Below are 16,908 nucleotides of genomic sequence, written 5' to 3' on the forward strand. Positions count from 1 at the left end.
TAACCAGCACACTTATGTATGTTGTAAAAGTGTTACGTGGTCACTGCCTATATCATTGCATAGTGCAGAAAATACACGAGAGTTCAGGGGCCTTGCTTTAACAAAGTTAACCATTTTCACTGTAGTGTCCAAAACGTCTTCCAAGCAGTCTTCCAAGTAGCCCTGTTGGAAAATATAAACGGACTGTTTGAAAATGTGAAGGAAAAAAAAGTTTAAAAAAAAAATATATATGTATATTTTATCTATTTATAAAAAAAGTGAATCACATTTTTATTTGGCGTACCTCTGACGGCATTGTGTTCCCCAGTTCCCCAGTTTGGGAATACCTGGTCTAGGGCATTGGCTAGTCTGATGTAGTGTGTGTGTCTGTGTCTATCTGTGTGTGTGTGTGTGTGTGTGTATATATGTGTGAGTGTTTGTGTGTGTGTGTGTGTGTGTTTGTGTCTGTGTGTGTGTTTGTGGGTGTATGCATTGCCTGTAAGTGTGCCCTCTGTCTTTTCTCATGGCTTCTACAACTTGATGGAGTGGAGCTTTGGCCTCCTCCAGACCAGCAGCTCCAGAGAGAATGGACAGAGAGAGCGAGATAATGACATGGGGTGCTAGGTCCATAGGGTCATCTTCCTCTACTCTACTGATACTCTGGCTGGCTAGATTCCTCCCTGTCCTCCCCTGCTTCCACCGTGATGGATAGTAACCAGAATAAGGCTGATACTTTGAGTTTTTTTTTAGGAGATTTTGTTCCCTCTCACTCTCCCTTGGATGTGAAGTGGAGTGGAAAAGTTAAGAGCGGCAGAGATGAACTTTGTGAAATTCAATCATGGAGCGGAGGCCAGAGGAGGCGTGAGGTCCCCTGTCCACAGACAGCCTTTTAAATTACACAGAATTAATTCATTGTCACAAATGACAATGGCCTGAATTTGTAGGGAGCAATTATCTACATCGCTATCCCATGTGATGGGAGCAATTATCCACCGCAATGGGTACAAAATGTGACCAACATTTGGGACCACTAATAGTATTGGTGACAAGGGCTTTGGTTTTTTGCAATTACTTAGACCTACTATCCAAAAACAAATATGATAATATGAAACCTGAACTTTTCATACTGTCCCAATATTACGTAGGTACAGTATAACAGCAATGGGGAGTGTAATCAAAGTCTCTATCTCCTGTGCATTCCAGCAGGGCATGAAATGAATCTCCTACAGTGAATGTTTTGTTTTCCTAGTGTAACAAGGACACAATGATATTCTCCCTTCATCTCCCCTCCTAACTCACCAAAAGGCAATTTGTTTCTCTCAACACTGGATTGTGTTTCTGAGCCTCCCTGGCCTCTCCTCACAGCCCTGTCTTCCTCTGTCACTAGGTCTTATTGTGTCAGCTACACACACTCACAGTGTCCTATATCATCGGGTCACACATCTCCAACAGGACGAAACACAGACACACACAGAGGCAAGAATGCATACACACACAAACAGGTGGAGAGTGTGGATGGATGGAGTGTGTGTGTGTGTGTGTGTGTGTGTGTGTGTGTGTGTGTGTGTGTGTGTGTGTGTGTGTGTGTGTGTGTGTGTGTGTGTGTGTGTGTGTGTGTGTGTGTGTGTGTGTGTGTGTGTGTGAACCGTGATGCTTTCTGAGCAGGTGTGCACAGCAATTCAAGATTAGGCTTCCCGCTACACTGCCTCTGTTTCTCTGAGTTGTACAAATCTAGATTTATGTGTGTTTTGGGGCTCTACTGAGGCACAGAAAAATGACAGAAATCTGCAGTTTTCACAGTGCGGGATCATGGATACCTTAACGGTGTAGGTACCACAGAGAATAAATACATGGAACGGCTTATGATACTTTTCTTCCTAGATCACCCACAGCCACAGGCCTCTATGTCGTCATCGTGGAAAACCCTCTTTTCATAGTTAATGTACTGCAACATGCTCCTTCTAAGGCCTTTTTACATATACAATATAACATTCACTGTATCTTCTGTTCTACCCATTGGGAAATACACAACCTTAAAGATTAACCACAACAAGAACAACAACACCACCAACAATAAGGATAATACCAAAAACTAGCTCCCTAACGAATAATAATCATCGATATTACTTGGATATTATTATATTTTATTATCCCTGATAATCTATTTTTATAATAATGAGCCGGCAGTATGCTGTTGGAACTCATTAAAAACAAGCCCCTGTTGTAAAACCCTACATCCATCTTACTCACTCACTCACACACACACGCACGTACGCACGCAGGGCACGCACATACACGCACGCACACAAACTTCCCAACATCCATCATCCTACTGGGTCTCCAGCGGGAGCCAACGGTGGGACAATCTGCCCATTCCTCTCCCAACCAAACGCTGCTTTGTTGACAAGCAAGTGTGTTCCCAGATAATTGGTTTTAGCTTCATGCCGGACAAGTTAATTAATTTTAATTACTGGCAGGCATCCACTTGGGGTCAAATGGAGGGAGAGAGAGAGAGACAGAGTGACAGGCAAGACAGAAGTAGAAGTTTGTGGTTTATTAGGCTGTTTGTGTTCTTCCTCCGAGTGTACAGTGAAATGTATGTTCGTCTGACGTCACTACTCTGATAGGCTGAGCTGGGCTTAAAAACAGTCATACGTCAGCTTTGTCTTGACATGACAGAACTGGAATGGTGCAAAATAACATCTAGTATTGTTGTCTACCACAGACAGAACAGCAGTGTGTGCAGGTTACCTGTTGGGTTCAAACAAGGACAGGAGATTACGGGTTACCTTCAATGGGTAAGTGTTGCCCACAGTACTAATATCCATGCACAGCAGCACTATAGAAGTAAAGGACGCATAGCAGGCTCGACCATCATTTTAACGAGGGAACAAACCCAGGAAGTATTTTGAAACCGAGAATGTCTTATTATAAAAATAGATTATCTGGGATAATAAAATAATGACAACATTAAACATAGTGGCACCAAGCTGGCACCAATCAGAATACACACACACGCGTGCATACTGTTTCACCCACTTCATACAGTATGTACGTATATACTATACTGTACTGTATTATATTTACACACATATAATGCTGTGTTTTGTATGTAAACATTATTGAAGTGACCAGTGTTCAATGACTAGAGTACAGTATATACGTACATACTGAATGAAGTGGGTAAAACAGTATGCACGTGTGTGTGTGTATTCTGATTGACGCCAGCTTAGTGCCACTGTGTTTAATGTTGTCATTATTTTATGAATGACAGTCCACAGGCACGACATCAGTGGATATTACAAGTTATTTGCTTTAGGACTAGGAATGTTATATTAATTCGGAGCTGATTCATTATTCATTTATATATTCATCAGGTTTGGAGTCAACAGCAGCTGTGGAGGGCAATTGTGTGTCTGGTTACTTCAACAAGTCAATTATTTGACCAATATGAGAGCTTGGACTATGAGTTTGGTATATTGGTATGTTTTATGTGATTGTCTTTGATGTGCTAACATAAACCACACTGATTTACTGGTATGCCCTTCTCATCACACACCCATTCCCAATAGCTACACAAATTCCCATTAACTCTGTAATCGACTGGGTCATTGATTGGTTAATTGAATTGTTCATTGATTGGTTAATTGATTGGAATCGCTGATCTGTGCCCCTACGGCCCACCGGAGACACCCTAGGGATTGTGGGATTTGTGTCAACATTCTCCCTCGCTCCGCCACGCTGTCTCATTCTTTCATCACTTCCTCCACTTTTCCTCTCTAAACCGTGAAGCATGAGATTGGATTTATTCTGTAATAGAATAAAGCACATTGTTTCTCATTGGTGCAGAGAAAGCGAGGATATAACCGAAACAGCGCCGACTTGCCTGGTTGGGAAAGTTGATCAAAAGCGTCATATCCAAGAAGGAAGAACAGTGTTGTTGTTTTTTGGTCAAAATCTATTGAGTTTGTTTTTATTAAAAATAGAATTCCTTTCATTTCCTGGTGGTGCTCATATTGATTTGGTCTAAGCTGATGCAGTTCGCTTTAGAAGTGAAAGAGGAGGGAATGAAACAGGTCATCTTCAAGAGATCAAAGAACAAGGTTGACACAGCTATTTCCAGGGATTTATGTAACTTAACAGAGTCTACAATGATTAGGATGAAGTTTATCCCTAGACACTGCTCTAAGGTCAGTTTTGTGTTTTCCCGTAATAGTATAAGGGAGCTAAGCTGATCCTAGATTTGTGCTCTCAGGCAGCTTCCTACCTAGAGCAATAGAAAACATTGAAATTCATACCCTCAATTCGGGTCATTGTTGTGGACTGAAAGTAATGAATAATAACCTGTATTGTTCATATTCAACCTTCAACAATGTGAAACTCCATCTGTAGTTTTAATTGAACACGTTTCTCTGTTATCCCTACTGTCCATTATTCTGTCTCGCCCTTTCACTCCTCTTCTCTGCTTTATAGTCTTACGGAATAGAGTCACATGATCAGTTCATGAACTATTAGCTTCAGTGACACCATAAAAATAGCATCTTTCAGTATGACATCAATCCGCAGTCAACTTATTGTTTTGTTATCCTGCTATTTAATGTTGAATATATATTTTTTGATATTCACATGGGAACGTAAGGACAATATATTGCAGGTTTTGTTTTAGATGAAGCGATGAGAATGGAAGGTCAGGACATATGGTTCTCAGTGTAGTATATTAATGACTGTCTTTAGGAAACTGAGAAAGTAGCTCTGCTGCCCTTTAGATCAATTTACACTCGTGACTTTTCTGGGCCGGTACAGAGTTCCTAGAAATATCCTCACACAATGTATTGCTCACTCGGTTGCATGCACAAATGCACAAACACGCACACACTTGCTCACACTTGCATGCACAAACACGCACACACTCAGCTAGACCAGACATGATCAATACATCCTGCCTCTCACATCAGATGAACAGCTCTTGGTCCTGGAGTGCCACAGTGTCTGCAGCCTGAGGTGCATGCCAGACAACTCCTCATCTAACCAATCACCATCCTGACTGAACCAATTAGGATGCTCATTCAACCAATCACAGGTCCTGATGGAACCAATCTAGCCCCCTGTCTTCCAGGGTCAGGGTTGAAGTTGGTGGGTTAGTGACTGGGTGGAAAAGAAGACTGAAGCGCCCAACGATCAGGGCTTGGAAATGTAACTTGTTGAGAAGAAGTTGTTGCTGTGAAAATAATAGGGAAGAAATAAATAGAATACGTTTGGTTGAGAGGCAACATTGTTACAGTTGCCACAATCGGTAAGAAATAGTTTTAAATAACTTTTTGTAAGAAGGCGGCAGTGAGGGAGTTATACTGATCAAACACTGAATGTGAATGAACTGTACGCCTGTATCTAAACTAACCTTATTAAAAAACATTCAACTCAAAGAAAACAGCAAGGGTTCTCTTCAGAGACTTTCGCTCTGTAGGCAGAGTCAGCAGAATAGTCAGGACAATGCTAACAAGTGTTCCTCCCCCAGTTCTGTTCCTCTCCAGTGTTATACAGTACTGTCAATATGAGACATCAACTCAACCACAACAGACAAAGGAGCTGACAAATCACATCTGTTTCAGGTGTCTTGCATGTTAATAGAGTGTTCTGTCACGTCAGCAGAGTTAGTGAAGGTGGCATATCAAACAGAAAGTGGGAGTGGACACATCATCTTCAATCACACATCAGAGGAGTGATGGATCAAAGTTATCCTAGTTCACACACATGCAGGTCAGAAAGAGGAATACTCCCAGACAGACACATGCAAGCATACAAGCACAGGCACATGTACGCACGTACTCAAACACAACTCTCTAAGGCCCTGCTCTAATTCTGCTGTACCCTTGTGCACGCGCTCCAAGGATACTCCCTAACATGAGTCAGTTTGTCGGATATTAACTTGGATTGTGTGAGTTGGTCTGACTGCCAGTCATCTCATAATAACACGGCTCTGTAACACTTTCCTCTGACGTGTTTAAGTTTAACAGCAAGTGTAGGGTGTCCTACGACCACATCATGATCCAATTCAAATGTAAATTCAACATTCTGCTGACAACTGAGGAACAAAGGGGCTGCTAGACAGGAAGTGTGTTTTACAGAGGCTTCCGTAGTGTCTGTAAGCAGGTGAACTCAGACAGACCGAGGCCTCACTGGATAAAGGTCAGATTAGCATAAGGCCCAAGGTCATGGGCGTTCAGGTGTCGCTCAGGCAAGATATTGTCACTTTAAGGGATCAGCAGGTGATCTTTGACTCCTGGTATTTTCCCGGCTGCTACTCTCGTTCCCCTTCGTAAGCACGTCTTATCTTTGTGAATAACAGAACTTGTCCAGGCTGTTGAAAGCTTTGCGATAAGACGAAACTGCGCTTCACACCTTGTGTCTACAACTGGTGAGCCTTTAAACTATGTAAGGTATACTGAGATTTTGTACACTCAAATGATAGTGATTCAACATCTTAAGGTGGCAAAATTCACAGTTACACAACCGTTTTAGAATATCCAGGATATCCAGTAAATCTCAACAGCCACTGGAGTGATGTGTCACCTCTACAGGTATATCTGGAGCCCACCTTAAACTGCAGAGGGAAGAGTGGTAGTGTAGATGAATGACTTATGCTAGCATTAAAGCCATGGAGGTTCTCAGCCGCCAACAGAGTTTTTAATTTCCACCCGTCGTGATTCACTGTAAGCTTCATCGTATGTCACGAATCCACTCGCTCGGAGAACAACTTTCCACTCAGCGAAAATGTTTGGGGATAACTTACGCAGAACAAATCAGCTCCAATGACCAACAAATTACCACAGGGCAAGAGGTATTGCTGCTATATATGCTATAGTCCTACTCTGGTGGGTACCAATAATGTAGTAATCAAACCAGGACTAGAGCATAGTCCTACTTCTGACCTAACAAGAGCATTGAGTCTATAACTAACACGATGAACCACATTACTCCTCCATTTCATTAAGATGTCTGGAGTTGTCATTAAGTATTGTGTTGTCTTTGCAGGATCTGTCTTCAACTTAACAATAAGATAATATCCAAACAACCTCTCTATTGTTCACTGTGCTCATCCTCCTTTTATGAATCTCAGACGACTTCAGAAAAGGAGTCTTATCCCAGACAGATTAGATCTATTGTGTTTGGTTGAACGGTGAGGTCGTTATTATGTTTTCAACACTTGGTGTATAGGAGAGCTCATTTGGTACCCATGCTTCCACCCAGATTTTTTTTTTAACTAGGCAAGTCAGTTAAGAACAAATTCTTATTTACAATGACGGCCTACCCTGGCCAATTGTGCACCAGCCTATAGGACTCCAAATCACGGCCGGATGTGATACAGCCTGGATTCAAACCAGAGACTGCAGTGACGCCTCTTAGACTGAGCTGCAGTGCCTTAGACCACTGCGCCACTCGGGAGCGTTGGGTAAACAACAGGGCATAGTGTGTGTCTGTCTGTGGGTGTGTGTGTGTTTTGCAACACAGCCGTTAATCGTGACATTTCCAGCTGACAAGAGAGTGTATTGGTCCACAGATGGTGCTGTAGAAATGCCAATGTAATGGGACTGATTGGAGTAGCTCATCATTCTCTCTCTCTCTCTCTCTCTCGCTCTCTCTCTCTCATAAAACATAACTCACTCTCCCTTCCAACCCTACAGCATAATTTTCTCCCTATCTCCTCCCTTAAACATCATTCTCTTTCACACATTCCTAAAACATCGCTCTCCCTTTCTCATTTGTCCCTACACATCAGTCACTTCTGCACTCGTTTCTTTAAAACCTTCCAATCCATCCAGAATGGGCCTTTCTGCCCCCAGACATGACACAATGAGCACTGATGCATCACCACCATGTTTATGGCTGGCAATGGAGCACAGAATCATGAAGAGACTAGGGGAATATACACACTCATGGACTTAAACAGAAGTATACATGTTCATTCTGTTGCATTGTATTGTATTTTATTCCGTTTGAAAGGCCTTGAGATGTCAGACTTGTGTAGAAAATGTTAAATGTTAATGCTGAAAATAACATGAGCATATTGGAATGGAATAATAGGCACTGAACAATTAATGAAGGTCAGAGGGGTAAAAGCAGTCTAATTACTGATAACGTGGTGTTTTGCATCTCGGTAGTCTGTTTCTATTAAAACTGTATACGTATCACAGTATAGTATCAGCTCACAATTAGTTTATAATTGTGCTCAGTCGTTAAAAGGTCTCCGTTGCTTTTAATTCATAAAGGTCAGGCTGGTGGCTTACTATTCCATCTTCCATGTTACTTAACATAGTTTGTTTACATAACGATTCATATCACATATGGTCTCCAAAGCAATTAAGTCTGAATTTACAGCTTTTAGTTACATGGCAAGCTCTACATCCCCCCGAATTCTCTAGTGTCAAACCCTCAGTAGAGGAAAACTCTGATTCCAGGTTTCCTTTTAATCCGTTAATACCAGCGCTAATGAACAGGCGATAACAGGGTACTCAGGCGTCTGATAAGCTGGAGTAGGAAAAAGAGAGAATGAGAAAACAGAAAGAATAAAGATGGAGGAAGGAAGAGGCTGAGAGAAGATAAATTCAGGAGTCACACACACACACATATACACACACATATACACACACATGCACACATGCACACACACACACAAAACATGAACATGCAAACATACGTCCACACTCAGCTCTTCGGGCACAAGCCTCTTAAAAGCAGCTAGCTATACTTCACTTGAACTTTCCCATCATAAGGCTTACATTAAACAGTCATTATATTATGACAAATGCTATAAACACAGTTAAAAGTGGATGTTGTCTTTGTAGAACTGACCAGAAGATATATGGAGACTGACATAACACAATCTGTCACAGTATTCATTGAATGTAGTCTACAGTAGTGTACATACACAGCTACTTACAGTATCCTGTGGTTTATGTCATGTAATGTAAAGTCAGTCAAACTGATGTTAGCTAACGAAATAGCCTTACCCAGATTATACCATTTCAAAATAACTTCTACATTTAGAGCCTGATTGCTCTATTGTACCTCTGAATGATTGCTTTACTGTCGTTGCGCGTACAGTGGCTTGCGTAAGCATTTTTCCTATTTTGTTGCCTTACAACCTGGAATTAAATTAGATTTTTGGGGGGTTTGTATCATTTGATTTACACAACATGCCTACCACTTTGAAGATGCATTTGATGCAAAGAAGTATTTGTTATTGTGAAACAAACAAGAAATAAGACAAAAAACAGAAAACTTGAGCGTGCATAACTATTCACCCCCCAAAGTCATTAAAAAAAATATATATATATATATATATTTCACCTTTATTTAACCAGGTAGGCAAGTTGAGAACAAGTTCTCATTTACAATTGCGACCTGGCCAAGATAAAGCAAAGCAGTTCGACACATACAACAACACAGAGTTACACATGGAGTAAAACAAACATACAATCAATAATACAGTAGAAAAATAAGTCTATATACAATGTGAGCAAATGAGGTGAGATAAGGGAGGTAAAGGCAAAAAAAGGCCATGGTGGTGAAGTAAATACAATATAGCAAGTAAAACACTGGAATGGTACATTTGCTGTGGAAGAATGTGCAAAGTAGAGATAGAAATAATGGGGTGCAAAGGAGCAAAATAAATAAATAAATACAGTAGGGGGAGAGGTAGTTGTTTGGGCTAAATTATAGATGGGCTATGTACAGGTGCAGTAATCTGTGAGCTGCTCTGACAGCTGGTGCTTAAAGCTAGTGAGGGAGATAAGTGTTTCCAGTTTCAGAGATTTTTGTAGTTTGTTCCAGTCATTGGCAGCAGAGAACTGGAAGGAGAGGCGGCCAAAGGAAGAATTGGTTTTGGGGGTGACTAGAGAGATATACCTGCTGGAGCGCGTGCTACAGGTGGGTGCTGCTATGGTGACCAGCGAGCTGAGATAAGGGGGGACTTTACCTAGTGTAGACTTGTAGATGACCTGGAGCCGGTGGGTTTGGCAATGAGTACGAAGCGAGGGCCAGCCAACGAGAGTGTACAGGTCACAGGGGTGGGTAGTATATGGGGCTTTGGTGACAAAATGGATGGCACTGTGATAGACTGCATCCAATTTATTGAGTAGGGTATTGGAGGCTATTTTGTAAATTACATCGCCGAAGTCGAGGATTGGTAGGATTGTCACTTTTACAAGGGTATGTTTGGTAGCATGAGTGAAGGATGCTTTGTTGCGAAATAGGAAGCCAATTCTAGATTTAACTTGGGATTGGAGATGTTTGATGTGAGTCTGGAAGGAGAGTTTACAGTCTAACCAGACACCTAGGTATTTGTAGTTGTCCACATATTCTAAATCAAATCAAATCACATCAAATCAAATTTTATTTGTCACATACACATGGTTAGCAGATGTTAATGCGAGTGTAGCGAATGCTTGCGCTTCTAGTTCCGACAATGCAGTAATAACCAACGAGTAATCTAGCTAACTGATGGTACAGAGCAGCATAGGCAAGATGCAGTAGATTGTATCGAGTACAGTATATACATATGAGATGAGTATGTAAACAAAGTGGCATAGTTTAAAGTGGCTAGTGATACATGTATTACATAAAGATGCAGTAGATGATATAGAGTACAGTATATACGTATACATATGAGATAAATAATGTAGGGTATGTAAACATTATATTAAGTAGCATTGTTTAAAGTGGCTAGTGATATATTTTATTCCCATCAATTCCCATTATTAAAGTGGCTGGAGTTGAGTCAGAGTGTTGGCAGCAGCCACTCAATGTTAGTGGTGGCTGTTTAACAGTCTGATGGCCTTGAGATAGAAGCTGTTTTTCAGTCTCTCGGTCCCAGCTTTGATGCACCTGTACTGACCTCGCCTTTTGGGCGATAGCGGGGTGAACAGGCAGTGGCTCGGGTGGTTGATGTCCTTGATGATCTTTATGGCCTTCCTGTGACATCGGGTGGTGTAGGTGTCCTGGAGGGCAGGTAGTTTGCCCCCGGTGATGCGTTGTGCAGACCTCACTACCCTCTGGAGAGCCTTACGGTTGTGGGCGGAGCAGTTGCCGTACCAGGCGGTGATACAGCCCGACAGGATGCTCTCGATTGTGCATCTGTAGAAGTTTGTGAGTGCTTTTGGTTACAAGCCGAATTTCTGCAGCCTCCTGAGGTTGAAGAGGCGCTGCTGCGCCTTCTTCACGATGCTGTCTGTGTGGGTGGACCAATTCAGTTTGTCTGTGATGTGTACGCCGAGGAACTTAAAACTTACTACCCTCTCCACTACTGTTCCATCGATGTGGATAGGGGGGTGTTCCCTCTGCTGTTTCCTGAAGTCCACAATCATCTCCTTAGTTTTGTTGACGTTGAGTGTGAGGTTATTTTCCTGACACCACACTCCGAGGGCCCTTACCTCCTCCCTGTAGGCCGTCTCATCGTTGTTGGTAATCAAGCCTACCACTGTTGTGTCGTCCGCAAACTTGATGATTGAGTTGGAGGCGTGCGTGGCCACGCAGTCGTGGGTGAGCAGAGAGTACAGGAGAGGGCTCAGAACGCACCCTTGTGGGGCCCCAGTGGTGAGAATCAGCGGGGTGGAGATGTTGTTATACCAACCCTCACCACCTGGGGGCGGGCCGTCAGGAAGTCCAGTACCCAGTTGCACAGGGCGGGGTTGAGACCCAGGGTCTCGAGCTTGATGACGAGTTTGGAGGGTACTATGGTGTTAAATGCTGAGCTGTAGTCGATGAACAGCATTGTCACATAGGTATTCCTCTTGTCCAGATGGGTTAGGGCAGTGTGGTTGAGATTGCATCGTCTGTGGACCAATTTGGGCGGTAAGCAAATTGGAGTGGGTCTAGGGTGTCAGGTAGGGTGGAGGTGATATGGTCCTTGACTAGTCTCTCAAAGCACTTCATGATGACGGAAGTGAGTGCTACGGGGCGGTAGTCCCGTAGCAAGTCAGAACCGTCCAGAGTAGTGATGTTGGACGGGCGGGCAGGTGCAGGCAGCGATCGGTTGAAGAGCATGCATTTAGTTTTACTTATATTTAAGAGCAATTGGAGGCCACGGAAGGAGAGTTGTATGGCATTGAAGCTCGCCTGGAGGGTTGTTAACACAGTGTCCAAAGAAGGGCCAGAAGTATACAGAATGGTGTCATCTGCGTAGAGGTGGATCAGAGACACCAGCAGCAAGAGCGACATCATTGATATATAGAGAGAAGAGAGTCGGTCCAAGAATTGAACCCTATGGCACCCCCATAGAGACTGCCAGAGGCCCGGACAACAGGCCCTCCAATTTGACACACTGAACTCTATCAGAGAAGTAGTTGGTGAACCAGGCGAGGCAATCATTTGAGAAACCAAGGCTATCGAGTCTACCGATGAGGATGTGGTGATTGACAGATTCAAAAGCCTTGGCCAGGTCAATGAATACAGCTGCACAGTCCAGATTGTCTAGCCCGGCTGATTTGTAGGGGCCCAGATTTTGCAGGTCTTTCAGAACATCAGCTGACTGGATTTGGGAGAAGTAGAAATGGGGAAGGCTTGGGCGAGTTGCTGTGGGGGGTGCAGTGCTGTTGACCGGGGTAGGGGTAGCCAGGTGGAAAGCATGGCCAGCCGTAGAAAAATGCTTATTGAAATTCTCAATTATAGTGGATTTATCGGTGGTGACAGTGTTTCCTATCCTCAGAGCAGTGGGCAGCTGGGAGGAGGTGTTCTTATTCTCCATGGACTTTACAGTGTCCCAGAACTTTTTGAGTTTGTGTTGCAGGAAGCAAATTTCTGCTTGAAAAAGCTAGTCTTGGCTTTTCTAACTGCCTGTGTATATTGGTTTCTAGCTTCCCTGAAAAGTTACAAATCACGGGGGCTGTTCGATGCTAATGCAGAATGCCATAGCATGTTTTTGTGTTGGTTAAGGGCAGTCAGGTCTGGAGAGAACCAAGGGCTATATCTGTTCCTGGTTCTAAATTTCTTGAACGGGGCATGCTTATTTAAGATGGTGAGAAAGGCATTTAAAAAAATAACCAGGCATCCTCTACTGATGGGATGAGATCAATATCCTTCCAGGATACCCCGGCCAGGTCGATTAGAAAGGCCTGCTCGCTGAAGTGTTTCAGGGAGCGTTTGACAGTGATGAGTGGAGGTCGTTTGACCGCTGACCCATTACGGATCCAGGCAATGAGGCAGTGATCGCTGAGACATTGGTTGAAAACAGCAGAGGTGTATTTAGAGGGCAAGTTGGTTAGGATGATATCTATGAGGGTGCCTGTGTTTATGGCTTTGCGGTGGTACCTGGTAGGTTCATTGATAATTTGTGTGAGGTTGAGGGCATCAAGTTTAGATTGTAGGATGGCTGGGGTGTTAAGCATGTTCCAGTTTAGGTCGCCTAGCAGCACGAGCTCTGAATATAGATGGGGGGCAATCAGTTCACATATGGTGTCCAGAGCACAGCTGGGGGCAGAGGGTGGTCTATAGCAGGCGGCAATGGTGAGAGACTTGTTTTTAGAGAGGTGGATTTTTAAGAGTAGAAGTTCAATTTGTTTGGGTACAGACCTGGATAGTAGAACTCTGCAGGCTAACACCGCCCCCTTTGACTGTTCAATACTTTGTAGAGCCATCTTTTGCAGCAATTACAGCTGCAAGTCTCATGGGGTATGTCTCTAATTCTTCAAGGCAAAACTGCTCCAGCTCCTTCAAGTTGGATGGGTTCCACTGATGTACAGCAATCTTTAAGTCATACCACAGATTCTCAATTGGATTGAGGTTTGGGCTTTGACTTGACCGTTCCAAGACATTTAAATGTTTCCCCTTAAACCACTCGAGTGTTGCTTTAGCAGTATGCTTAGCGTCATTGTCCTGCTGGACGGTGAACCTCCGTCCCAGTCTCAAATATCTGGAAGACTGAAACAGGTTGAGAAGAAAAGGACTTGAGCTCGTTACCACAATCACACCATTAGTTGTTAATCATTAAACAAACCCCTCTGCCTTTTTTTCTCAAGAGAGTTCTTTCTTCCTGTCAGCACGATGGATGGAGAACCATGCTGGGTGAATGACAGGGCAATATATCCGGAGAGAAAAATGATTCCGTAAAACAGAGTATGTCCCTGATGACAACAGTCCCTGATGTCTCTTTGGAAGGAGATCCTCACCCTGAGCTCGTCTACTTTATTGTCCAGGGACTGAATATTAGCGAGTAATACAAGTAAAATCAGAAGGGGTGGAGTCTGACTAGGGCCCCACTGCTTTAGCAGTATGCTTAGGGCCATTGTCCTGCTGGAAGATGAACCTCCGTTCCAGTCTCAAATCTCTGGAAGACTGAAACAGGTTTTCCTGAAGAATTTCCCTGTATTTAGCGCCATCTATCATTCCTTCAATTCTGACCAGTTTCCCAGTCTCAGCTGATTAAAAACATCCCCACAGCATGATGCTGCCACCACCATACATCCCTGTCGGGGTGATGAGAGGTGTTGATTTTGCTCCAGACAAAGCATTTTCCTTGATGGCCAAACAACTCAATTTTAGTCTCTTCTGACCAGAGTATCTTCTTCCATATGTTTGGGGAGTCTCCCACATGCCTTTTTGCAAACACCAAACGTATTTGCTTATTTTTTCTTCAAGCAATGGCTTTTTTTCTGGCCACTTCCATAAAGCCCAGCTCTGTAGAGTGTACGACTGAAAGTGGTCCTATGGACAGATACTCCAATCTCCGCTGTGGAGCTTTGCAGCTCCTTCATGGTTATCTTTGGTCTCTTTGTTGCCTCTCTGATTAATGCCCTCCTTGCCTGGTCTGTGAGTGTTGGTGGGCGGCCCTCTCTTGGCAGTTTTGTTGTGATGCAATATTCTTTCCATGTTTTAATAATGGATTTAATGCTGCTCCGTGGGATGTTCAAAGTTTCTGATATTTTTTTATAACCCAACCCTGATCTGTACTTCACAACTTTGTCCCTGACCTGTTTGGAGAGCTCCTTGGTCTTCATAGTGCCGCTTGCTTGGTGGTGCCCCTTGCTTTGTGGTGTTGCAGACTCTGGGGCCTTTCAGAAAAGGTGTTTATATTATGAGATCATGTGACAGATCATGTGACACTTAGATTACACACAGGTGGACTTTATTTAACTAATTATGCGACTTCTGAAGGTAATTGGTTGCACCAGATCTTATTTAGGGGCTTCATAGCAAAGGGGTGAATACATATGCACGCACCACTTTTCCGTTTTTAGAATTGTTTGAAACAAGTTATTTTTTTCATTTCACTTCACCAGTTTGCACTATTTTGTGTAAGTACATTACATGAAATCCAAATAAAAATACATTTAAATTACAGGTTGTAATGCAACAAAGTAGGAAAAACGCCAAGGGGGATGAATACTTTTGCAAGGCACTGTATGTGCTTGCTGTACCTAAGTTCCTGTGAAACAAGGGGAAGGCATTAAGTGTCTATTTGCAGGTTGTCTGAGGAGAACACTGTGATTTATTCAATAGGGAGATGAGGACAAACTCTTCATATTACTGCTGTTGCCTATCACATTCTTAAGCCTATACATTTCTGTGAGTGTGTGTGTGTGTTTCAAAAGTCAATCAATTGTTGCCCAGACCAACAGAGCTGACAGGAGTTTGGCTGGCCATCTCTTAGTTTAGCGTGTTTGTGTGTACAGTATGCGTGTGTGTGCGTGCCTGCGGTTAATTTCCAAAGCAGAATGATTACTGCAAATGAAGCATTTACTGAAAATGTAGTGCCGCAGATAGGTGAATAAGGAAACTTTGGTTTATATTTTGACAAGTTGGACTTTAATTTAACTTTGCATCAGACATAAGCTCAAATATCAGTTTGTTGCGAGAGGGGAAAAGTTATATTGTTTCTGCACAGTGAAATAACATCTTAAACTGTTTAAAATATTATCTTTAGTCATGGTACTCATGGGCGTCCCCAACTGAAATGATTTAGGGGAGAAGAAAAATAACTAAAAGCTCTCAACAATTTATCCATCTTCACCCCTGGCAGGAATGTGCTCTCGTGCGGAATTAAAAAACACAAGGTGTGTTATTTCCATGGATGCCAAATACCTCTCCAAAAATACTTGACATTTGATAGGTACCTTAGGCAGGGTATTCGAGAGCAATACCCTATCCTGAGCCCCACTGACAAAAACAAAACCCAATCTTAATTTGAATTCATGTCTCTGTAATTATTCATTGATTCTCAAGCTGTCAATGATTCTCCGAGGATTTATACAAATGTCATGTGCGGAGCTGTGTGGTGGGGAGGTGTAAGACTACTTCCGCATCTTAAATGGCAACCTATTCCCTTTATAGTGCAATACTTTTCACCAGGGTCCATACGGCTGTGGTCAAAAGTAGTACACTATGTAGGGAATAGTTTGACATTTGGGACGTAGCCTATATCTAATATCCCTCCTTAAAAAACCCAACTGAAATAGCCTCAACTCCCATTTGTCACCTTTTAATTTATTGCTTATGAAAGAAATGTCACATTTAGTGAGTATGGATTGCAGACATGAATTTCTTACAACGTAAACATTTCACCTGAACTGAACATATTATTTTTCATGTGGGAGTCAGTGTGGTGTACTGCTGAGGTGACAAGCACAAACGACCTTCCCCGCCTCGTGTCAGACTGTGTGTGTGTCTGTGTGTAAGTCCAATTATGCATGTAGGTGTTTTTTCCAAAACTCCTATTCCCTTCTATGTGCATATCTCCAGCTCCAACCCAAAGTTCTCAGGAAGAGGAATCAAAAACATTGAAGTCGGTGGCCTTGAGTGTCTAGTGCAGGACTGTGAACTGTAATGTTGAGGCTTTTCAGCCCTGAGGAGTGCCTTAATTAAAGTGATGCTACACCGCCTCACATTTAGACAAGGACAAACACAGCATACACAGCTAATTTAGCTCTACACCTACGC

The sequence above is a fragment of the Oncorhynchus tshawytscha genome, linkage group LG16 (genome assembly GCF_018296145.1).
Source record: "Oncorhynchus tshawytscha isolate Ot180627B linkage group LG16, Otsh_v2.0, whole genome shotgun sequence".
NCBI lineage: Eukaryota > Metazoa > Chordata > Actinopteri > Salmoniformes > Salmonidae > Oncorhynchus > Oncorhynchus tshawytscha.